Source organism: Emydura macquarii, unplaced genomic scaffold (assembly GCF_026122565.2).
Source record: "Emydura macquarii macquarii isolate MOO-44397 ecotype Brisbane River unplaced genomic scaffold, CSIRO-AGI_Emac_v2 contig_1045, whole genome shotgun sequence".
Lineage (NCBI taxonomy): Eukaryota > Metazoa > Chordata > Testudines > Chelidae > Emydura > Emydura macquarii.
The window spans coordinates 4,276,925-4,303,571 of record NW_027131182.1 but is presented as its reverse complement, the minus strand read 5'-3'; positions in this window follow the sequence as shown (position 1 = coordinate 4,303,571).

Genomic DNA, 26,647 nt, shown 5'->3' with positions numbered 1-26,647 from the left:
CATGCCACATAGATGGAAGGAAAAAAACAATAAGAAGAAATCTAGATTCCAGTTCTCTAACAGACATAATCTAAAGTGATCCCAAACATCTACATGTCACTCCCTGTAGACAAAACAAGGTGTAACATGTATCACTTTGGAAGCACTTCAGATGACCGAGAGCGACTTTACAATGAACGTATTTTCCTTGAAAAAAGGCCAAATCTCCCACCCCTTACTCATGCAAACAGTCTCATTGAGGCTAGCAGGATCGGTCCCTCAGTTGGGCCCAATCCTGCAAGGCAGAGTGCACCCTCTTTGCAGTCATTGGGAACTGAGGGATGCTCAGCATCTGGCAGGAGGTGCTCAGCTCCTTACAGGATCAGACCCACTGTGTTTAAGGAAAAACTGGTACCCCATATGGATTCCTTATATTTCACATAATCAAGTCAGTGTCAGGTTCAACCCCCTTTTTCCTATGAGAGTCTAAATCAATGGAACTTTCCCTTGTAGGCACCCTACAGCATCGTGGGTACAGTATTAGGTATAATATTTTTATGTGGGCTGTGCAGCTAACTTCATATTGGTCTGACAAGGAGCCCTGCCGAGACCCATGGGGCTACTTGCAAAAGTACTACACAGCAGACATAAGGGTTGCATAACTGGGCTCTACGTGAACAGTGGACTCTAATGGAATTGATTTGAAACCAACACTGCCTTAGGGACTGGAACACCGTGTTGGCTTTTTGCATAATTATCAGCCTTGGGCATATAGTAAGCGGTCAAAAACAGCGGATTTGCAGTGGTTAGAATTTCCAGTTCATTGGGGCGAAGATCCTTCCCTTGGACGAAGTACAGCAGAAAGCCATTTCCTTTTCCAGGAGTAGATTCTGAAGCTTAAAAAATTCCGCAAGGTTCCTGACATCTTGCTTGGTCCTACTTTAATATGGATGCAGGCTTGGATTTTAACCAAAGCACTCTAATGAAGATTAAACAACTCCACCAGCAGCTGCTACATGGTGATAATAAGTGGAGACAGGATAAAGTTATCAATTTAGATTGAGCAGGGGAAGTTCTGCTAATACACTTGAACAACAAAGGGCACAGATGGCAACTGAAATACTTAGGGAACTTCTTAAGAAAAATCCAGCTGAGTCTTACAAACAAATATCCTTTATACAGCTGGCAACTTTACGCGAGGGAGACCCTTGTCTGAACTGCTTTTATGAAAATCCTTGCCATCAGGGAGCTGCCTGAAATGTGAGAGGCAAAATTGTCAGTGCCATTGGAATGGTCTCATTGCTGACTTACTGCAGTGAGTGAAAGGGTAACGCTTGCATTTGCATACTGTCCTTCCAAGGGGCAGTGTCACTGTTGGTTAAAGAAAAATGCAATTATGATCCCTTCACTGGAGAAAAACCTCTTCATACCATACCTTGCCAGCCATTGGTATGGGTCTTGTGCATTCCGGACTGCAGTGTATTGCATCTGTTCATGGAAGCCTACATGGGCCAAATTGTAGTGTCAATTATATGGGTGTTACGATGTAGTCAGTGCAAGTATCCTGGATTTACATCCACGTAACTAACATCATAATATAGCCCATGCTTACTTGATGGCTTTGAAATAATGCTCATGCCTTCCCGTTATTTAGAATGCACAATAAGATGAGCATTGATATCATGAGCAAGAATAAATGTGTTATCCTGCTAGAATCTACAGTTTGGCTTGTAATTTATTGAAGACCAGAGACCTCAGAATTGTGTTATGTTGTAACTGTTCATGCCTTTAGACTCTCAGCTTGTAGGGTCAGGGACTTATTTGTTTGACATCTGTTGACTTTTATGATGCTATATAAATAATTGTTGGGTTAGAATGACCCTGTGGTTAAAATGACTGAGTGTGCTTCAATGTCAAAGAAGCTGTTCTTTTGAAAGATAGTCAGTAACTGACAACAGAGTATTTATTTTTATTCTGATGATTCCAGCATGATGTATTTATTGGTATCCCTTCTTATTCCCCACCCCAACCCCCGATTTCACCTCCAGTTGCCCTGAACATTCAGATTTTTCAAAATTAGGTGCACATACTTGGGTGCCCATGTGTGTACACTCCTACCATTTGTGTATGCATATTCATACTACGCATGTATGTCAGGTATTTGTGCATGTCCGAGGCCAAAAAGGGGCCCAGCTGGTTAGGTATGTGTGTGCAAATACCTGATTTTACACAAACACATTGAGGATTTACATGTGTAACACAGTGGCTCATGTGTGATGTCCCACTCTAGTGAGGTGCTTAGGAGAATGAGCCTACTATTGCTACAACTGGTGGAGATACTCCATTAGCTCGAGCAGAGGAGGCCAATGCTATTAGGGCCAAAGTGATGGTGCCATCTTGGCTAACACACCAGGGATTCGAATGGGAACTTCCAGAGCTAAAATCATGAGCTGCTACAGCTTGGCTTTTTAGCTGGGGCTGTAACAGATTCTTATCCTCTGTGGATTGAACACAGAGCACGTTACAGTGCCTATAACACACAAGTGGGTTGTACCAACGCAGAGGATCTTGTGTTTAAGCCCTACTTGTAACCCAGCAGGGAGTCATTATACATGGATAAGCTGTATACATTTAGTTGTGCGTTCCTACCTTTGGAAATGTGCCCCCTGTTCTCCAGAACCCTTTTTTCAGTTGGTCTCCTAGAACTTCTTCTCTTACCCTACCCTCCACCACTTACTGACTTTATAGGGTAGGTTTTTACCCTACTTGCTGCCTATCTTTGTCTCCTACCGCAGAGTGCAGCGTTACCCATACCAGCAAGGGACAGACCCCTGCTGCCTCAGGAGACAGCATAGTGTGCTATCACTAGTGCAGTGTTTCTCATACCCTGAGGCTCTCACCATTCCACTGTTGTTGTAGCTGTGTTGGTCCCAGGATATTAGAGAGACAAGGTGAGTGAGGGGTAATATCTTTTATTGGAAAAAATTATTTTAAAAGATATTACCTCCCCCACCTTGTTTCTCCAATAAAACAATGGATCAAAAACACAAACCAGCATTTACAAATCCAGGGTTGAAATCCTGATTCCATTTAATCAATAGGACTTTTGCCATTGATTTCACTGGGGCCAGAATTTCACTCTGGGTGCCCCGAGTTATGCACCTAAATAGGTATACATATAAAACTTGTTTGATTTGCAAAGATGTTGAGCTTCCCCAGCTTCCATGAAAGAGGCCCAAACTTGATAATCTTTTGGACTGGATGCCAAAGGTATTAATTCAACAGAGCTTTGGGGAAATGTTGAGGTGAAGGGTTTGTTTTGCTGCTTTGATTTATTGGCTAGCAGAGTTAAATAATGATTTAAATATGATTATTTATGCTGCAGCATGGCTATCATTTGCCACTATAAATCCAGTTTATTGTTAGGACGCCAAGAAGGTCTTGTATGGGTATTTTTAATTGTGATTTAAATCTGAATAAATAAGGTCAATCTGAGATGTAGGTGCTCCAACCCTTTGAAAAACTGGCAACTTACTTAGGTGCCTTAAGAAGGATGTAGCAGTGCCTAACTTCAAGCATCCAGTTATGAATAATTGAGGTGGTCCTTTTTCCTTTGGAAGCACTGTAATTATTCTGGAATAAAGTCATGTCCAGGATATGATGTCCACACGGGGGAGTTACACCAGCATAGTTATGGTGGAATAATTACTCTGCTATAATACTGGTCAATTTCCCTGTATAAACAAAGGCCCTTCCCCCCAGCATTCTGTTTTTTAAAAAAATGTTTTCAGTTACTTTTGGACACATAGAGAAGAAATGTTTTGACAAAATTAGGGAAATCCTGCCCTAGACTGGCAGAGAAGCAGGGCTTTTATTTCACACACTTGGGATCCGCATACAGTCACTATACTCAACACAGCTGACATCAAATTGGCCCTTATCGGTGAAAGACTCCACAGAGCCATCCAGTCCGTAAGGTATTTTGAGACTCACATACTGGGATGATCTGGTCCTTATCATAAGGAATTTTAAATCTCTGTAGTTTATGAATTTAGAGCTATTTTTTAAGAATAGGTTTGAGGCTCCTTTCACTGAAGATGAATTGGATATTAGTGTTCCGCTTGCCTGATTTTTTTTTTATATCTATAACAACATATTCATGTACTTAATATAATGGCCTTGTCCAGCAAAGCTTGGCTCAGATAAGAATGGGGCTTCTTGTGTGAGTAAAGACCACTTGCATACGTCAGGGTTCAGGCCTTGCCAGCATAAACATGCATTAATTCATAACACAAGCAACTGAGATTCAAACTTTTAAAAATACCCCTTACAGAAAAGCCTGATGCCAAAATCAATAAAAACACTGTTTGCAAGAACAGCTATCCCACCTACAACAAAGGAAAGGCTGGACTGTGCATTAATCGTCTCTGGATCAATTTTTAGTACAACCCACCAATATTCCATATATCCACAGAGGCATGTGCACTGACTGATGCTCTGTTTTTCGTTAATGGCTCCTTATTGGCTCTCGTGGCTTATAGCACTGATATAAATTTTAGGCCAATATTCTACCAGCATGTTAGAGAAAGTGTCATTTTATGTTCTAACTGATCGTCATATTTGGGGTCAGGAAGTAATTTTTTCCCCAGGTCAGACTGGCAGAGACCCTGGAAGTTTTTTGCCTTCCTCTGCAGCATGGGTCACTTGCAGGTTTAAACAGTGGATCCTCTGTAACTTGAAGTCTTTAAATCATTATTTGAGGACTTCAATAACTCAGCCAGAGGTTATGGGTCTATTACAGGAGAGGGTGGTGAGGTTATGTGGCCTGCAGTGTGCAGGAGATCAGACTAGATGGTCACGATGGTCCTTTCTGACCTTAAGTTTGAGTCTATGTGTTTGTTAGCAATTTGGATACTTAACTTGTTATCCCTGACGCAGCATTACATGATTGGGAAATCAGAATAACACCCAACTAAGAGAACCAGAAAAAATTAGCATAACTATTTTCTTCTACTTGCTGCTGTAGCTGCTCCCTGGTAACCGTTGACCAAGCCCTAATTCAATACCTTACCGAACTCCCATTGAGTTTAGCATGAGCAGGAAATGAAGGTCTGATCCAGCAAATGCCAACTGCTCAGCTTCCTGTCACGGAATTACTCGTCGCAGGACGCACTGTGCCTAGTGGTAAGTGCCCTGAGCAAGGGCTGCAGAACTTGGCCCAAGAACAGGGCCTGTTCCTGTGGAATTACTGAAGACAATGAGCGATGGGAATTCTCAATACCTCATAGGGTTAGGACCACTGATTAATTTGTAATGAAAGAGGTGCCGGGGCTCAAGCAATTTTTTTACATTCATAACCAAGCCCAGAACTACCTAGCCTAGAGGTGGTGGGGTTCAGCCCTAGCAAGCCATGAAACAAATTATGCAGTGGTTAGGACCCTACCTTCCTTTCAGTTCAAGAGTGCAGTGAGAGAAGGTCTCCTAATAGGGAAAATAGGGTTGAGAGTATTGGATATGCCACAGGACTGGGGGCAATGTTTGTACCAAAGTGCTGCCATTGTTTCCATTACATATATTCAAAGATTTCAAGCCCTTTGCATACTGAGGCTGATTTAAAGGAGGAACCTAATATATGCAATGTTTAAAGTGACCATGTCTACACTGCAAAGAGGAGGGAAGAGGGTCTCGGAGAATGGGTCCCAGCCTGAGAGGGAATATCTACACTGCTATATTTAGCTTCACAGCCCAAGCCCCACAAACCTAAGTCAATTGAACCTGGGCTCTGAAACACAGCACCATGGGGTTTTCTTTGCAGCGTAGACACACTCTGTATGGCCTTGTTTTTCATGTGATGTTGCATGAAAAGAAATGTTTTTCATGTGATGTTGCACCTGAAATGTCCTGGCTTCTAATTTTCTCAGTCAAAATATTCAATTTTTTTTATAGCTACCCAGTATTTATTCAAAACGAAGTTGAATTTGCTCTGTGTTTATCAGGAACAAACAATCCAGTGGAAGGAGTGTTCAGCTGCAAGGAGCAGTGTGTAGGGTGAAGAGATAAGTCACAGGGGTGCAGACATTATCAACGCCGTTCTCACAGGGAGTGGTAATGACCCTCATTCATTGTTTTATGACAAACTTGTTCAGAGCATGTGGTCTCTTAAAAAACCCTCCATTCTGCCAAATCTGCCTGTGTTTCACTGAGGCAGAAGCTGGCAGTAATGACACCAGTGCCCACTTTTTTCCCACCAAAATGCACTTTTCATTGTCCGAGTATTTCATGAGCCTAAAAAACGCCACCAGAAGAGTGTGACCCTTTTTGATTTTGAAAACATGGTCATTTAGCAATGCTGTCATTAACGAGCAAATGTTAATGAAAGCAGACAGCAGGAAAGTTAGTCAATGGCAGACTCTGGAACCTTGCACTCCCTGGAGCGGGACTGTGTGGGTCTGTTGTAGTGTTGGCCCAACCCTGTTTTCATGAAAAACATGAAAGAACAGAGCCACAAACACCCCCACCCCTCTTTCTACCAAGAGCACTTCAGCCTGTTACACTCTAACTTTAATCAAAAGCTAAAACCTCAACTGTCTCTTTTTGTTCTACCCTTTGAAATGTTCACTTCAGTCTTTTTAAAATATCCATTTACTACATAATACTTCAAGTCTGTCTTTACTTTGTATAATTCTATTTGTTTTAAGATTGTTTGTAAAACCACTCCACTGACAATTTTATCTGTTAATTTTACCCACTTTCAAAATATTTGTAAAAACCCTATTTTAAATATAAGAAGCCACACTGTGAAATGTAATATGCCTACCTAATTGTGAAAGACACTGACAAAAATGAAATAATGTTTGCTTTTAAAAAAAAAAAAGAATTCTTCAGCTAGGAGTTGGCACTGAGTGATTGAAGTGTGACTGGCTGAGCAACTGAAGTGGGTGTAGACAGGGAGAGTGATTGAACAATGGTCAAACATGATGAAGAAAACACCAGCCTCATCTCAAACGTTTGAGGGAGGAAGAAAGGAGCGAAGATAATAACTTTTACCACTCAACTGGCCAAAGAGGAGTCCACCCTGATAACTTAGGAGTCAGCCTGCTTCAAAGGACAAAATCTGATCAGGCTTGCAACAATGTGGGTGATTAAGGATCACACCAAATGCAGATGCAGCATGACAGAGCAAAAATGCATAGACTTACATGGGGTCTTTTTCCTGTTAAAATGGAACAGAAAAATGAAGGCTGGAGGTTCGGGTCTACATCACCACACCATCCAGGAGTACCGATGCGCATCGGCAGAACCTTGCTCCTCACCCTTGTGCTACAGTCACCTGGCCAGTGACTACCACGAGCACCAAGAGGCTGGTAACTATAACATCTGTGAGACCCCTATGTATGTTTGTCTGTATGCCTCTCTGTGTATGCCTGTCAGTGTGTATGAGTATGAATGAAAGTACCAGTTGAAACATGTGTCAATGAAGTATACTTCATTAACAAGTCTCTGTATTTGTAATCACTAGGTAAAGCACAATATTGATATTGTTAGTGTTGATCCTGTTTCGCTGGTATTTGCATTATTGATCCTATTTACCAAATTTCTGTATTCACAATAAGCGTGGCTTGTTGCCTTATCCCCTGAAAAAGATCCTGTGATATTTGTTATTTGGATAACAGTAGCCCACCTCCCGGCCCACAAGGAGTCTGCGATGAGGAGGAAGAGGAGACTGAGTTTCCTGAGTCCTGGGAATACACAGGCTGGGAAATGCAAAGAGTTAAGCCCTGTGGACCGTTGGGTTTTCTAGAGAGGAGAATTCTGGGAGCGAATCCCACAATGAGCAGATAAGGTCTCCTAGGGAGGCCATACAAAATCACCCTGGAGCTGGGAACTTTGAGATGTGTGCCCCAGAGCCATAGTTCCTAGCATGATTGAAGGCTGCACAAATCTGGATGCTGGGCAGAAGAGTTCAGCTTCTGTATGAAAAGCCAGTGTGGATGCACTCAGTTGTTAGCTTTAGTTCAGCTACAGAACTCATTGTAACTCTGTAATCTAGACAAACCTGAGGAGAGGCTGGCTGAGTTGCCTGAAATATAGTGCATGGGGGTTGGAGATGTAAGTTGTCATACTAGGTGGAGAGAGGCCTGCCCACCATCTGAGAGCTATTATTTCAGGCTGACTGCAGACTCAGGCAGACTTCCTTAAATTGGTTGCACTGGGTTCCTGTTTGGGAGCTTTTTTCCAAATCCACAAAGGCTAAAGACATTTTGTTTTAAATGAAATTTTAGATGCTGGACCGCTATTATTATGCAGCTTTAAAAATCTGCATAAATGGGTGATGCACAGAACCTTGATCATAAATATACACGCTCTTAGAAAAGAAAAAGACAGAGTGGGGTATGTCAGTATCAAATTATGACTTCCAGTTTTGGACCCTCTCTTCCATTTCGTGTGCTGACTTCCATTTTGTATTCTTTGTTGAAAAACCTGCCTGACTTTGATGAGGTCTATCTGTTATGCTGTATTCCAGAGAGGTGCCTGGACCTTGAAAGGGACTATGCCCTCGAGACCCAGAGCTGGGAACAGTTTCCCACCTCAGCCCAAACTCAGCTGGCTTAGAAGCAAATGGGATCCTGTGGTTGGGTCCACTCACAACAGACTTCTATTCTAGCAGGACTGTCCCTTTTGCAGGAGAATAGGATTTGTTTGCTCTGAATGCTTTTGTCAGTCGCTCTGAATCTTTGAAGAGTTGAGACCTTTCAAAAAAACTATTTAAGATTCTCATTTACCTCTGTCTTTTTCTAAATATGATTCAATTAAATAACCCACAGCCTCACACGATAAAGCTGCACAGTGCGCCCGTGATGCAAACTTGGCGAAGTTAGAACAATGCCGGGTATACGAAGAATGCAGGTGGTTGAGCAGCCAGACTATTCCAAGGCCAAAGACACTCTAAAGACATATCACCTCCTTGTGAGAATAAATGTGGGATCTGTACTTAAAGGGCCCTTTGGGCTGAAACGGGAGCTGGGAACAGAGATTTCACTAATTGACAACATTAGGATTAAAGGGCCTTCCATTGACTTCATGCTATGGGAGACTGGACCAGGAGTCAGGAGACCTCTGTCCTTTTGCTGGCTCTGCTGTTGACCTGTTGGGTGATCTTGTGCAAGTCACGGCACCGCTCTGTACCTCAGTTTCCCCGTCTGTAAAAGAGAGAGAATTGTTCTTTATCCCCACTTCTTTTTTTTTTTTTCTTTTAGCATTTGGAGGTCTGCCGATGAAAAGAGCTGTAGAAGTGCTAAGGTTTGTCGTTATTAATTGCTGTATAGAGAGAGACAAGGGCAAGGAGTATTTTTAAGAGGCAAGTGAGATTTTAGGATGGAAGGCATTGAGTGGGGAGGGTTTCTCAGAATCTTCATTAATTGCAGAGGGGAAGGGGGGAGGAAAGCCCCGGAGGCACAGCAGTGTGGTGCCCCCTGGAAGCTGGCAGGGTGACCACCTTGCTTGCCCTCCCCTGGAACCGGCCCTGCTGCCTGCTATGAATATGCAGTGACTAAGTAGTAAGTGTATTTTCCCCAAGAACTTTTTTCAGAGAAAAGAATGGGCTTCTCGTAACTCCTTAAAGAAGATCCATTTGGAAATCACACACCTCATCTGATGGTGCTAGAGGAGACAGGAATTCTGCCTCTGTAAGATTAAAGGAATGTTGGCAGTCTCACAGTTTGCTAACTGCGATTGTAATGTGTTAGCAAACACTGGTAATAGTGAAGATATTTATTTAGTCGTTGTTTCGAAAGCATGGGCATGATATATAAATACGTATCAAATTCCAGAAGATTGCTTTCCTCAGACAGGTGGCAAAATTGGTCATTTAATTCTGAAAGACTGAGAGGAAGGTGACAGTAATTACTCGAATGTCACGGCAACAGCAAATGTGAGAACCGCTAGGAAATCAACATCTTCAGCATCCAATTCTGATTGATTGTTCTTCAGAATAATCATACTCACTGAGGCATTTTAGCATCCATATCTGCCTTGAATGGGAGCAGTGGTATGTAGGAAAGCATTGTGATTATTATTAATACAGCATCATCAGTGTGCAGAATGCTTTGCAGTAAGGAAATGATAACTATCCTGATGCCCAAGCTAATTAAGTTTGAACAAAACCCGTTCGATTGACGGGCCAGTATAACTCACATTAGATTGAATGGCAAAACTCCCATTGCCTTCAGCCGGAGCAAGCTTGGAGTCAATTCTGGCCCAATCCAGCTTCCATTGAACCCACTGGGAGATTTCCATTGACTCCAAGGGGAAGTTGGATAAGGCCCATACTGAACGACTGTGTGATCCCTTCCTGATGTCAGTAACTGGCTAATTTCACTGTTTGGTTCCAGGAGTTTGGATTAGATTAAACAATCATTTATTCATTAGTAATGTTATTAATATTGCAGTAGCACCTGGTGGGAGGGGGCGGGGGAGCTCATTAAAGGATCAGAGCCCCTGTGTGCTAAATGCTGTACAAACACAGAACAAAAAGACAGTCCCTGTCCCCAAAGAATGTACAGTCTACTTTGTATTTTAAATAGTACTACTGTTACTAAATACTAATACTAAAAATGTATGGTTGTCTGTTGATGGGACAGCCTAGTTTGGCAACTGACTGATCTTTGATTACTGGTGGTAGATATGCCAATGGCCTGTGATGGGATGTTTGATGGGGTGGGTTCTGAGTTATTACAGAGAATTCTGTCTTGAGTGTCTGGCCGGTGAATCTTGCCTACATGCTCAGGGTTTAACTGATCGCCATATTGGGGTCGGGAAGGAATTTTCCCCCAGATTGGCAAAGGCTCTGGGGGGTTTTTCGCCTTCCTCTGTAGCATGGGGCATAACTCACTTGCTGGTGGATTCTCTGTACCTTAAAGTCTTTAAACCATGATTTGAGGACTTCAATATCCAGTCATAGGTTAGAGGTTTATTACCGGAGTGGGTGGGTGAGGTTCTGTGGCCTGCATTGTGTAGGAGGTCAGACTAGATGATCATATTGGTCCTTTCTGACCTTGAGTCTGAGTATCCCACGACGCAGTACCACATATTCTCATGTGGCTGTATAGTCTGATTCATAAGGAAGAAGATCGTGAACAGATATCACACAGGAATGTGCAGAGTCTCATTGAATACTTAGCATGCATTTTGGCCCTGTTTTTGATTGTTCTTTCAGATCTGTCTTCCTCACAGTATTTACCACCTTCATTGATACTTGCTCTCCATTCAGAACTGTCTGTGGCTATGTCTTCAAAGTTATTCATATTTATGCAGCATGAGGTGCGATTCTGCTTACGAGTATCTCGAAGTGTTTTCATTGACCACCTCTTGCTCTTTCCGAGTTTCAGCTCATCATAGAAAACTTTTGTCAGGAGTCTATCTTCGCCCATTCTGCTAATGTGACTGGTCCATGTAAGCTGAACTTTAATCATTACCTAAATGCTGGTTTTTTGCTCTTTCTAGGATATTAATGGTTGAGACTTTGTCTCACCAGGGGATCTTCGGAATTGAAGGGAGACAGTGCATGTGAAATGTTTCAATTTTTTCAGTGTGTCTGCAGTAAATTGTCCATCTTTCTCACCCATGTAAAAATGGATGCTACCACTGCTATATCATCAATTTTGTTGATTGTTTGATGGTGTGCTGCTTGAATATCCTATGGCAAAATCTTCCAAAGGCCTGGCTTGCCTTTTGTATTCTATTTGATATTTCTTGATCCAGGGAACCATCACTTGAGATACCTGCCAAAATACATAACACATTTCTCATATCTAATAGGGTGAAACAAGGCTGTGTGCTGGCACCAGTCCTTTTTGATCTCTTCTTTGCAGCCATTCTGAATTATTCAATGGGCAGCCTTCAAAAAGGCATCTACATAAGGTACAGAATGGCTGGAGAGCAGTTCAGTCTCTGGAGGCTTACTGAAAAAACAAAAGATCCTGAGGAATTCATATGTGAAGTCCTTTTTGTGGCTTTTGTGCAGCCTTTTGTCGCTACTTAGTCATAGTGAAAGGGACCTACGTCTTATCTTTGTCAGGTTCTCACCAGCAATAAATGGTTCGGATTTGCCATCAGCCTGGAAAAAAACTGAAGTCCTCTTCCAGCCATCAACTATTACCACTGAGCTAAACATCATCATCGATGGTATAGAACTAAAAAACGTCAACCACTTTAAATACTAAAAATATCGTGTATTTATACTAGCTAAAACAAACCTGTATATGGTTAATTTACCCTTCTTCCCCCCGCTTCACTCCATAAGTCCATCACTAATGGCTTAGGGGTAGGAATAAACTGTCCTCTTAGGAATGGCATTGCATACTTGTCCCTTATAAGATTTTTACACTTTCTTCTGAAGAATTTGGTACTGGCCATTACCAGAGACAGGATACCAAGCTAGACAGAATCTGGTATTGCAATTCCTGTGTTCCTGGGGCTGGTGGGTTTTGGGGGTTTTTTTTAAATGAGCTTTAAAAACATCTTTAACACTGTGATGCCACATAATATGGTGTTAATTGATTCAGTAAATGTACAAGATAGTCATTGTAAAACAGGTGTATGGGTGGTATTTACTAATTGTATTTGTTGAAATAAAAAAAAATCGTATGTAGCCTAAGTGCTGTGCAACAAATTTAGTATTGCAAAGAATATTCTGCAGCAAAGGCTTATGGTTTTTTTTCCATTCCCAGGTAAGATACAAGGCAGTAAAGGCTGATGCAATGCAGACTTTTACAACATGGTATCTCTTGCTTCACATCCAGTGTGCATACAGTAATCAGAAAACCCAGGGGAAAATATGCAAATCAGGCATGTGCACCCTGAAATGAAGACTTAGGTAGGGTAAATGGTTTTAATTTAAAAAAAAATTCTTAATAAATACTTAAGCATCTCAGAATTAGTCTTTGGTATTTAGCTTCCAGTCCTTACGAGAACATCTAGCAAAAGATCAGGAGTTCTCAGTTGTTGTTGTTGTTTGTAACACAGTTGTCAGGTGGTGTGCTTGTGTGCTCTCTCCATATGCTGTACCAGCCCTTCAGATAGCTGGCTCAGTAGACTTCGATAGTATTACCCCGGGAGACCACAGACTTGGTTTGGTGGTGAAGGCGCTCGACCGGGTTTATTTTTGACGAAGCATGCTACTAGCGCTCTGACTCAGTCAGCAGCGGACTTTCTGCTCCCTCCTAGGTTGGACAAAGATGCATTGTATACATTGATACAAACAAGTTGTGTTACGCTCCTGACACGTAACCAGTGTGTTACCAACCCTACACCTTGTACCTGCTGGTTCAAACAAAACATCTCCATCTACTATCCTGTTATCCTGACCTTCTCCTATAAGGGGTCAGTGTACCTGTGTCGTCTTGAAGGAGTTTGTGTTTATACCATAACTTCATGGTGGGGTGTACTTGTGCTAGCCTTCTGGAATGTGTTTACATGAATACCTAATGCCTACTACTTCTTAGGAGTGCCTGTGTTTTAGCAATGACAGCCATGTTTTTGCCAAGTTCATGTCTTGGACAGTGAACTTGTAAGCAGGCGTTTGCTTTATTCCAGGGCCTGACTTTTGCTCATTGCCTGGTTTTTGCTGACTTTGGTTCAGGCCTCAGGTCCTGCACCAGGCCCTGTGCTCCAGGCCCTTTCTTTCTACCACAACAGTAAGAGTTAGAGGGCCCAACTGAGATGAAGGCCCCATTGTGTTGGGCACTGTACATACATATACTACGTGATGGTCCCAGGAGTGTGAGTCACCTTGTTACCTCCTGCACTTCAGTGTCAGGGAGTGTTGCCTGTGTCTGGCTGGGTGTCAGCTCCCTGGCACCACCAACCATTCAGCCACTCAAGCATTCTCCTCTGGGCTACGCCGGCCCTGTCTTCACCTTACAGGTGAACCCCAGTCCCTCTGAATCATTGCCCTGTATGGGGGCACGGGAGGGGAGGGCAGATAGGTCCCAGACTGTCTCTTGTATCCAGGACCAGTTTTGGAGATGGGGAAGAAGCAGCTATTGAAGCTGTCAGTGAGCAGCTTGGCCTGGAGTTGGGGTGGGGGATTCCTTCTAGGGCTCTGGACTCTGGAACCTTCCAGTCCCGGCTCTCCCCTTCCCAGAACACTGGACCACCATCTCCTCGTGCTGACTTCTCCACCTGTTCCACTTCCAGGCCCACTCTGGATGGAGAAATGGTGTCTTGGCGAGGGCATACCTGGGCTGCACAGCAGTGTAAAGGGGGGGAACCCTCCCTACACCTTTTGCAGACACCTCTGCTACTTGGCAGGTAAAAAATTCCGGATACGTCCCGTCCATGTCACACAGGAAATCTGTGGGTGAGCCAAGAACCAAACCTGGATCTCCTCAGCCCAAACCTGTGCCTTATTCACAAGACCAGCCTTCCTCTTCTACTGCTTAGGTTGTATCAAATCCGATAGACACTTTCCCCATTGCTCACACTGGCATGCATTAGAAGGAGACAACTGTGTGTGGAGGGAGGTGCCCATCACTTCTCTCTCATGACGTACTAAATTGTCTACCTCGGACATAGAAGTTATCAGTGAGTGCATGGCTGTCATATTGGCTACTTCCACAGCTCCTGTAAGCCTAGAACAACTATCTACTCCAGAGAGGTGCTATGGCAAATACATATTATATTTATATATAAATATATCCTATTCTTTTATCTTTGTATCTTGAGAAATGCCATCTATCCAAGGCGTCTGCGTTGCTGGATTTTAGAAATCTTTCTCTTGCATTTGTCATTTGTACCATAACCACCTAAGGTTGTGATCGAGTGAGATATCCTAAGATGAGCAGAGCCAGGCTAAGGTTGTACTTGCATAGGAGACTTCACCCCAGTACAGAGCCAATGCCCCAGCATGGTGCTAAGGAACACAGCACTACCGGTGAGACATAAAATTAAGCTCCTGACCACTTGTGGTCATTAAAATCCCATCTTACATTTACAAGGCATTTACTCCCAATGTGATTTCAGGCCAAAGTCCAGCTTCAGTAATCAATTACATTCTGCCATCTTACCCCTTGCAGCTTCAGCTGAACACGGTATTCTTCTCTTCTTGTCCTAAACTGTGTTGTGGTGTTCCTGTGCACTGTTAAATGGCTGTTGCAAGAACACTCCAGAGATGGCTGCACTTCAGTGCTTTTGGGGTAGTGCAGTGGTTCTCAACCTGTGGTCCGCGGACCGCTGGGGGCCCGCAGGCTATGTCTAAGGGGTTTACGAACGGTTGTCATTACCATAGAGCAGTGGTTTCCAGCCTGTGGTCCGCGGACCCTGCTATGTCTTAAGATTCCAAAGGGGTCCCCACTTCCATTTGAACTTTTTTAAGGGTCCGCAAATGAAAAGAAGTTGAGAACCGCTGATCTGATGGCTAGGGCATTGCACTGGGAGTCAGAAAATCTAGTTTCTATTCCTGGCTCCTGCATGGCTTGACTGTGCAACTGCCCTGTTCTGTACCTCAGTTTACCCCATTTCTAAAAGGAGGCTAACAATTCTTTGCAAAGCACTTTGAAAGCTACCTCTGAAATGTGCTATGTATTCTGATGATTAGGTTTTGTACAACTAGCACCGTTTGTAAAGCACTTTGGAATCCATGTGACTGAGTGTGCTTACATAAACGTTTAGACCATTATACATTGTTATTCTGGGACAAGTCTCACAACTATATTAGGAATGTGTTGTGCTTCTGAGGCTTTGGAAGCCACACTTTTATGTATCCATTGTCCACAATCGACGCCTCTGGATCTGACCTGCTATCCAGAATGGCAAACCAGTCACCAATTCAAAGACCTATTCAGTCATTCTCTGTGTCACACTTCTGCAAGATGGAAACACGGTCATTTTATCTGGCTATTTTTCATGTACCTTTGTGTGAAGGGCATTGTTGGTGGGCATACCATTCTCAGCACTGATGTCATTAGATTTTTAGAGCACAAGGAATTTAGCCATTAGTGTAATACCAAATTCTGGGCTCAGGAAAGATGATCTGAAGCAGCTTGGGGCATCATTTAAGTGTGACAACAAATATTTTGTTGCTGATATCCAGAGAAAAACAGGATTACTTACCAGTAACTGTTGTTCTTCGAAATGTGTTGCTCATATCCATTCCAATATAGGTGTGTGCGCGCCCCGTGCACTGGTTCCCGGAACTTTTTTCCCCTTAGCAAGCCCCGTAGGGTCGGCTTAGGCACCCCCTGGAGTACCGCGCTCATGCCATGGTACATAGGGCGCTGCCAACCCTGCAGGCCCTCAGTTCCTTCTTTCTGCCGACTCCGACAGTGGGGACGGAGGGTGGGTGTGGAATGGACATGAGCAACACATCTTGAAGAACAACAGTTACTGGTAAGTAACCCTGTTTTCTCTCTTCGAATGATTGCTCATATCCATTCCATTATAGGTGATTAAATAGCCATACCTTGGAGGTGGGTAGGAGTCAGTGGCGAGCTGCTCTCATCAGCACGGCCCTGCCGAAGCCCGCGTCCTCTCGCGCCTGCTGCACGATGGTGTAGTGTGACGTGAAGATGTGGACCGACCATCAGGTGGCTGCTTTGCAGATGTCCTGTAGGAGCACTCGCTCCTGGAAGGCCGCTGACGAGGCCTGAGCTCTGGTTGAGTATGCTGAAACAGCTCCTGGAAGCGGCACCTTCGCCCGCTCGTAGCAGGTCCTGATGCAGGTGGTGATCCAGGTGGAGATGCGCTGGGTGGAGACGGGTGAGTCCTTCTTCCGGTCCACCACCGCCACAAACTGCTGCATCGACTTCTGGAACAGTCGAGTCCGCTCAATGTCAGATGAGCCCTGGTCTTCTACATCCAGGGAGTGCCATCTCTGTTCCTCCTCCGAACCGTGCGGTTTAGGAAAGAACACGGGGAGAAAAATATCCTGGTTATAATGAAACTGGGACACCACCTTAGGCAGGAAGGCCAGCTGGGGTCTCAGTCGCACTTTGTCTTTATAAAAGACAATATAGGGGGGCTCCGAGGTCAAGGCCCTTATCTCGGAGACCCTCCTAGCTGATGTGATGGCCACCAGGACGGATACCTTCCACGAGAGGACAAGCAGCGGGCATGTAGCCATGGGCTCGAAGGGGGGTCCTGTCAGCATGGCAAGGACCAGGTTCAGGTCCCAGGGAGGCACCGGGTCACGGACCTGTGGGTACAGCCTCTCCACCCCTTTAAGGAACCTGACGGACATGGGGTGTGAAAATAATGACCTCCCTTCCATCGGCTGGTGGAAGGCCGAGATGGCCGCCAGGTGCACCTTTAGGGAGGCCAGTGCTAGACCCTGGAGCTTTAAATGGAGCAGGTACCCCAATATTGCCCATATGGGTGAACTGCTCGGTGGGATTCCCCGGGACTCTGCCCAACAGGTAAACCACTTCCACTTGGCTTGGTACACTACCTGAGTGGAAGGTTTTCTGCTGCCCAGTAGAACCTGTTGGACCTGCGCCGAGCAGGCTCTCTCTCTCTCCGTCAGCCAGAGAGTCTCCATGCTGTCTGGTGGAGGGAGTCCACGTCCGGGTGCAGCAAGCGACTCTGCTCCTGGGAGAGCAGATCGTAACGCCTTGGGAGCAGCAGCGGCGAGGCGATGGACAGCTCCAGCAGCACGCTGAACCAGTGCTGTCTCGGCCAGGCTGGGGCGATCAGTATGATGACTGCTTTGTCTCTCTTGAGCTTCAAGAGGACTTTGGGCAGTAGCGGAATGGGGGGAAACACGTACATGAAGGTCCCCGTCCATTCTATAAGGAATGCATCGGAGATGGAGCCTGGCTCGCGACTCCAGAGCGAGCAGAACTTTGGGCACTTCCTATTCCAGGACAACACAAACAGGTCCAGTTGGGGAACACCCCACTTGCGGAAGATAAAACTTATCACCTCCGGGTGTAGGGACCAGTCATGTCGGGGTAGAAACGACCTGCTGAGATGGTCCGCCTCGTCATTCCTGACCCCCGGGAGGTGAGAGGCAGATATGTGGAAGTCATGCCTCACCGCAAAGTCCCAAAGTTGAATGGCCTCCTGGCAAAGGGCCGAGGAGTGTGCCCCCCCCCCCCCAATGTAGAACATGGCTGCTGTATTGTCTGTGAAGACCTGCACCATCCTGCCCCTCAGGAATCTGAGGAACACTTTGCAGGCCAGCCGGACTGCCCTGAGCTCCCGGGCGTTGATATGGAGACTCATCTCCTCCTCCGACCAGAGCCCCTGGATGCTCAGGTCGGAACTGATGTGGGTCCCCCATCCCACATCCGAAGCGTCTGTAATTAGGGTTACTGAGGGTGCCAAGTCCCTGAAGGGGACTCCTTTCAACACCTCCCCTGGGTCCTTCCACCATACCAGGGAGATCAGTACCTGCGCGGGAACTGTGACTACCCTGTTTAGGGAGTGCCTGGCTGCTGCATACACCGAGGCCAACCACGCCTGGAGAGGCCTGAGCTTGAGGCGAGCCAGCCTCACCACGTATGTACAGGCCGTGATGTGTCCCAACAGCTGCAGGCAGTGCCTGGCTGTCGTCGCGGGGGACCTGTGGAGATTGTCGATTATGGCAGCCATTATGGCAGAAGTGAGGCTGTGGGAGGAAGGCTCTGACCTGGGTGGCATCCAGGGTGGCCCAGATAAAGTCTATGTGCTGCACCAGGGTGAGAATCGATTTCTGCTTGTTGATGAGCAGTCCCAGTTTCGTGCATGTTGCACAGGTGAGTTCCAAGCTGTTCCTCACATGGGCCCTGGACTTGCCCCGGATCAGCCAGTCATCCAGTTAGGGGAAGATCTGAACCCCTCTGCGATGCAGGTAGGCCGCCACGACCGCCATACACTTCGTAAACACCCTGGGGGTGGATGAAAGGCCAAAGGGTAGGGCCGAGAATTGGTAGTGCGAGCCAGCTACCACAAACCAGAAGAACCTTCTGTGACCGGGAAGGATTGCAATATGAAAGTAAGAGTCCTTTAAATTGAGGGCAGGGAACCAATCCCCTGGATCCAAAGCGGGAATGATAGAGGCTAAGGAGACCATACGGAATCTGAGGCGCCTGATAAATCTGTTCAGAAGACAGAGGTCTAAAATGGGCCTCAGGCCCCCCTTCGCCTTAGAAATGAGGAAATAACATGAGTAGAACCCCTTTCCCCTTTCCTGTAGGGAAACCTCTTCCACAGCTCCTAGGAGGAGGAGCGAGTTCACCTCCTGTATGAGGAGTTGCTCGTGAGAGGGGTCCGTGAAGAGGGACGGGGTAGGGGGAGAGCCTGTGGGGAAGGCCGTGAGTGGAAGGGCATAGCCCCTGCGTACTACACCGAGGACCCAGCGGTCCGAGGTGATGTTCTGCCACTCGGTGTAGTATGGCCTTAGTCTGTGGGCGAACAGTAGGGTTGGATCCAACGGGACGGTAAAAGTGCCATCCTCGGGCACACCATCAAAATTGGCGCTTGTTGTTGCGCCCCTTGGATGGGCCTTGTTGGGAGCCCGTCGAGGACTCTTGGCGGTCTATCTGTTAGGCCGCCTATACCGATCTCGACCCCTCCTGGGTTGAGCGGGTCTGGGAGGTGGTCTCGGGGCAGGCTGCTGGGCTTGTGACCGAGACTGACGCCTTGAGGCCTGAGGGGTGTAAAGCCCTAGAGATTTCAACGTGGCCCTGGAATCTTTTAGGACATGCAGTTTGTCATTGGTCCTTTCGGAAAAGAGGCCAGCACCATCGAAAGGCAAGTCCTGGATGGACTGCTGGACCTCGTGGGATAGGCCTGATGACAAGAGCCATGAACACCGCCGCATTACAATGGCCGAAGCCATGGCTCTGCTGGCAGTGTCTGCCGCATCGCTGGCCGCTTGTAAAGCCGCCCCAGCCACTGCAGCACCTTCTTCAATAACTGTGGCGAAGTCCGCCGCTTGGTCCTGTGGTACTCCCTGCGCGAACCTCTGCAAGGAGGACCAGAGGTTCAGGTTATATCTGCCGAGGAGCACCTGATGATTCGCGATCCTCAGCTGCAGGGCCCCCGTAGAATAGACCTTGTGGCCAAAAAGGTCTCGTTTTTTGTAGTCTTTGTTCTTGGGGGTATTGCCCTGGGAGCTCTGCTTCTCTCGTTGGTTGGCGGCATCAACCACGAGAGTTCCCGGAGCAGGGTGGGTATACAAGTACTCGAACCCCTCCGCGGGAACATACTACTTTTTTTTGGCGCCCATGGTCATAGGGGCATCCGATGCAGGGGTTTGCCAGAGGGCCTTGGCCAGCTTTAAGACCCTCTCATGCACTGGCAGGGCAACTCTAGAGGGCCCTGTTGACCCGGAGACACCGAATAGGGGGTCCTCCTCCTCAGATAATTCCTTGAGCTCAAGGTTCAAATTACTGGCCAACCTCCTTAGTAGCTCCTGGTAACCCCTAAAGTCAGGAACTGGTGCCCTACGGTCCCTGGCGGCCGCATCGTCAGGGGAGGAGGAGGAGGATTGTGGGTGGGGCCCTGTGGAGGGACCCTCCCCAGAGTCCGATTCCTCCTTCGAGGAATGACCCTTGTGTGGCTGGCTTGGAAGGGGAGGTGCCGGCTGGGCTACTGAGGAGTGGACCGACACCGTACCCTGGCCCATCTGCGTCCCCCAAGGCCCCCAGTAAGGCCACTGCCAAGGACCATGTGGCCACGCTGGTGCCGGCATCAGTGCCGACTGTGATGTCTCCTGATGGTAGGGACGGGACCCCGAGCCACTGGACCGGTGCTTGTATCTATGGCCTTTGCCCGCCCTGGTTGACGACCGACCCCGAGATGATGACGAGGAGGAGGATCGTCGGTGCCAACGCCGTCGGTGCCAACGTCTGCGGTGCCGATGGGGGGGGGGTGAGCGGCTGGAGGAGCTGGAAGATGACCGCCACCTCCGCACCGAGGTCTTGCAGCGGCGCTTCCCCCTCGGGGACTGGGAGCGGTGCCGGCAGTGCCGTCTTGGTGCCATCTGCGACTCCACAGACCGTGAACGGCGGTGCGGTGCCGTTGCCTCCGTCGGTGCCGAGTCCTTCGGCACCGGGATCCTCGCCGGACTACGGTCCGGGGATCGGGACTGGTGCCATTGTGTTTGTTCCAGTGGTGGACTCCCCGCCGGTGCCGGGGATCTGGACCGGTGCCAAGCGCATTCTGTTTCATCGGGTGCTGGGATCCGCGCCGGGCTGCGTGCTGGGGATCTGGACCAGTGCCGAGCTGGACTCGGTGCTGGGGTGCTCGAGCTGGAACTGCAACCCCCACTCAAGGCGAAACTGTATCGTCGTCACCTCGTGAGTGAACCTCTCACCCGCCCTCGATGTCAAGGAGCTCGACGACTCGGTGTCGGAGCTGGGAGGGGAGCCCACACTCTCCACCCTCCGTGACCATCTGGGGGGAGACTTCGACTCCTGTCTCTGTCACCCACCGGGGCCACCCAGCACGGGTTTACCCCGGGACGCCGGTCCCTGCGCCCTCAGCCGAGGGGGGGGACGGAGGCGTGGACATGCCCATGAGGGCGCATGCTGCAGCGAACACCTCTGGCGTTGACGGCCCTTGCAGGTGTGCTCCCCCATCCCCAAGTGTCGGGGGAGGCTCCCTGCGAGGAGATGCAGGTGCCGGAGTAATCTCCATGGCATGCGGCTGGTGCATCTCCTGATTTCACACCCCCCCCCCCCCAGGCCGGGGGCGTTGTGTCCTGCCGCTTCTTCCTTTTCGGCACCGGGTGGGTCGTCATCGGTGCCGGTGGAGCGCTCCGCACCGAGAAGACGCTTGGTGCCGCAGGGGAACGCGCCGGTTCCGAGTCTGGCCAAAGCACAGACTCCATAAGCCTGGCCCTCAAACGTGCGTCCCTCTTCTTTTGGGTGCGCGGTTTGAAGGCCTTACAGATTTTGCATCTGTCCTTTCGATGCTGCTCTCCGAGGCAGCGGAGGCAGCGATCGTGAGGGTCACTCACGGAAAAAGCCTTGTCACAAGCGGCGCAGGCTTTAAAGCCCTTGAGGCTATCTACTTATCTATCTAACTAACACTAAACGTTTAACAACTATACTACTTAACGCTAATAAACAGTCACTCATCAAAATACAATGCTACACAAAGGGGATGCTACTTGCGTAGAGCAAGAGGCAGACGTCCCAGGATCCGTCACAGGCGGAAAGAAGGAACTGAGGGCCCGCAGGGTTGGCAGCGCCCTATGTACTGCGGCATGTGCGCGGTACTCCAGGGGGGGCCTAAGCCGACCCTACGGGGCTTGCTAAGGGGAAAAAAGTTCCAGGAACCAGTGCACGGGGTGCACACTCACCTATTTTGGAATGGATATGAGCAATCACTCGAAGTAGAACAAACATTTCATGCAAGGAGGAGCCAGAGTAATGTTTCTATGTTTGTTCTCCTGGAGCAACCCCGTAATCATTGATGTGTTATTTTAGGAAAATAAGATCAAATGCAGATATCAGTTCCCTTAAGCTACTTTTGACGCTGAACTTCTGTCTATTTTTGAGTGCCTGTGATGGGAACACTACACAATAGGAAGCTCTGTGGCCTTGAAATAGAACAGTACATCTCGACTAACACTAGAGAAATGGTTCTAAATGCCTAAATAGTAGAAGGTTACCTGACAACTGAAATCTGAATGTGAAAACAAGATATAGAAATGTACTGTAGTCTGGCACCAGGTGTTTCATACAAATCCCAGAATGGAGTGAGACAACCTAGCCCTGTGTGTGTGTGTGTGTGTGTGTGTGTGTATTCATGGAATAATCTATGCAAAAATGTGCTGTACCTTCCTTTTCCTAATACTTCATATTTAAAAGACATACTTACCTTTAAACAGATTTTTCTACCACAAACATCTATATTGGAAAGTACTATTGTCTTGATGAGCTGTTCATTTTCTACTTGATCCTGAAAAAAATCTACACTCTTAAATTTTGCTATAGAAATCAATTTGGACAGACCTCTGCCCCCTTTTGATTGCTATTTTTAGATGATCATTTTCTTGTACTGAGTGTTCTCAAATCAAACGTGTATGTAGAAGAAAAATATTCATTTGGCCAGGACAGGGTAAGCTCTAAGAGGCTTTTCTTTTTCGGTGCCAAGAAAGGCCAGTCAAATTATTGTTGGCTCTTAGTAGCATTCCCACAAGCTATTGAATTCTTTATCTGCAGCTGAGTGGCACTCAAAAAGGTAAAAAATGAGTTCCTACCTTTTGAAAATATCAAAGAGAACCAAGTGATCACAAAGCCCTTAGAACTGATAACCCCAGGCACCAAGATTAGCAAAGAGTAGGGACATCAGGCTACATTCATCTGAAGTGTAACTCAGTTAAGTCAGTGACTTCAAACCAGAAATGAATTTGGTCTATGGAAAATTGGCTTTTGCAAAGCTGGGGCCCCATCATATGAGGTGCTGAGCACCCTCAACCCTTATTGAGTTCATTGGAAGATATGGAAGGATCTCAGGTACTACAGTGATGGGTGACAGTATAAAATCCTAAAATAGATAGATTGAGGGCATGCAGAACCTCACAGGACTGGCTCTGTAGATTTGGGATAAAAATTTCAAAGGCACCTAAGTGACAGAGCCGAAGCCCCATTTCAGTGAAGTAGACACTTATGAGCCTAAGCGACTCATAAGTGTCTAAGGGCCTGTCTACATGGACAATAGCTACACCAGTCAATTTCCCCATGTAGACAAGCCCATAGGCACTTTTGAAAATGGGACTTAAACCCAGACTCTTACTCATGAGCCACATCACCAAATGACTACAACAAGTGCCATTCAGTAACCACCATATCGCACTGTTAAACGTCAGCCAAGATACAGATAGTTCAAAAGGATTAATTTTGTGTAGCAGCAGAGAAGAGTCATTCAGAATGCTCTCTGGTGTGGGGAGGAGTCAGAGAAGGGCTCGGGCAGTCCCCATGCACATGTTAGCTAGCTACAATTCAGTCTGGTCAGGGCCTTTGCCAGAGAGGATTTTTGCCAGTCTAATTTTTAACTTGGCCTCAGGGGCTCCAGCACACCTGGCTGAGAATGGGTTATATGCACACACATACTACATGGCATTCTCCTGTGAATCTCCTCTCAGCCTCCAACCACATAAACGAAGGGAATAAAAACATTCTTAATGGCCTGTCATATCTGAGAACGTGCTTATGCACCAGCACAGGGGAAAGGAGCACCTTGTAGTCAAGAGCAGCAGGAGGCGATGAAGGGAACGGGGCCTACCCAGGTGCAAATACTGGGGCCAGGGACTCATGCATCTCTGACTAAAATATCACATCTAATTTCTGTCCCGTTAAATTTAAAACTGCCTCTGGCTTCTAGCACTGCCAAAATGCCAGGGCTTATATACAGCAGAAGCAGAATTCCTGGCCACCAGATTCCCAGTAACACTGTTTGCTACCAGTGCATCAGGAATGGGATGGAGTTCTGGCTGAGGGCTTTCTCTAGAAAGGCAAGTGTTCCTTCCTTCTCAGCTAGAATCGACACCATCATTGCTGGCTCTGTGTTGCAATCGAGTCTCACTGGTGGCAGTTATTTTTGTCTATCTGAGAGTCAGTGAGATCAGTCTGAGCAGACTGAGAGCTGCTCTGCAGTGTGAAACTGACCAGTTAACATGACCACCAGGTCTTAAGCAAGTACTGTCAATGTACGTATAACACCTGGCCCCATCTACTGAAGCAGGACCTACCTTTAATTATATCTCAGCTGGAACCTGATCTTGAAAGGTACTGAACCCCTCCTGAGATGTCAAGCATGCTTGATTGATTTCAGTGGAGTTGAAGATGCTCAGCACTGTACGGGAGTAAGCCCTTTGTCTCCAGCCACATTAAATAGCAGTGCTTTAGGTGCTTGGTTATTTTGGTGTCTCCTCTGAAATATTCCTATTGCACATGAAGCAATGACACCAGAATTAAGTAGCACTGATTTATGCTTCTGTTTTTCAATGCCATCGTGGAAACCAGTAAACAAATCATAATGACTATTGTTATTTGTTTGTGGCAGAGCCCAGATTGTGCTGGGTGATTTCCAGACATTCAAGAAGAGATGGACCCTGCTCCAAAGAGATTATAGCACATGGACAGACACACAGACAACTCAGTAGAGGTGAGGGAAAGGGAACAACACAAAGGAACAGAAAAGAGGGAAATGGTTTGGCTAAATCTGACTGTTTCGAGGATCCAATTCTGCACACTCTTACTTGGATGAGTAGTCCCACTCAAGTGTAATAGTCAATTGGACTCATCTGACCAAGTGTTTGCAGGATTGGGCCCCAGCCAGGGGTTCATACAGGAATACTCCTCTGTGCCAATCCTGGGGGGTATGTGCACTAATGTGCAGACTGAGGAGGAAAGGGTTCTGGCTCCCTACAAAAACCAGAGGAAGAGACACTCTGCAGCTGCTCCAGGATTTGGGCACCCAAAAAGGAGAGGCTAGGGTGCATGACTGGCACTTTTAGGGCATCCATACCCTAGCCTTAGTATGGTGCCACTCCTCTCTGAGCCGTGCAGATTATTCCTGAAGGAATAAGCTGTACACAGGGATCCAGTGTATGGGAACACAATATGGCTGGCCAATTAACATAGCTTGTACAGTATTAATATATGCCTGTTTGGGTGAAAAATAGAGTGCCAGAATTTGGCTTTTAATTTTCAGTATCTAATATTTTATCCATCATCTTGTGAACTTCTTTAGAAAGGGTAATAAAACCCTTTGTAATTAGACTTGGTTTTGCTTTAACTGATGACACAAATACAATTTTACTGTTTTTTTACCTTGGCAATAAAAAGAACGTATGACAGGCGAGATACTGAATTACAATAGTGAGGTAAAAATGAGAGTCCTGTAGCACTTTAAAGACTAACAAATTTAATTTCTGCAGCCATAAGCTTTCATGGGCTGTAACCCACTTCATCAGATGTAAGGAACAGAAATCAGATAGGAGGTATATATAGACATCCAAGGGTAAGGAACAACAATGGGGAAGGTAGGTATAAGCAAAGTCCATTCAGTTAGAGTAGTTGAGGCCTATTCACAACCATTGATTAGAAGGTGAGAATGTGTGAACAGTGACAATTACTTCTTGTAATGAGAGAACCATTCCAAGTCCCTATTTAGACCCAGTTTGATTGTGTCAAGTTTGCAGATGAGTTCCAGTTCTGCAGTTTCTCTCTGAAGTCTGTTTTTGAAGTTTTTTTGTAGAAGTATGGCAACTTTCAAATCAGCTACAGTGTGTCCTGGGAGATTGAAGTGCTCTCCGACTGGTTTATGGATGTTACCATTTTTATGTCTGATTTGTGACCATTTATTCTTTTGCGTAGTGAGAGTCCGGTTTCGCCAATGTACATGGCAGAGGGGCATTGTTGGCACATGATGGCATATATTACATTAGTAGATGTGCAGGTGAATGAGCTCCTTATGACATGGCTGATGTGGTTAGGACCTGTGATGGTGTCACTGGAGTCGATGTGTGGGCATAGTCAGTACATCCATTTCCTCAGTTGTTTGCATGGCTCTTTCAGAGAGCAAGAGAAAGATTTAAAAAAAAAAAAAAAAAAAAAAAAGGAAAATGTGATTGTAAAACCAGAGGAATTGACCGGGGGACTGTGGGTCAGATGTAATATCTAAAACTACTATTAACTCAGTTTTGAAACTCAGTGTTCCTTTAATTCCCCAGATT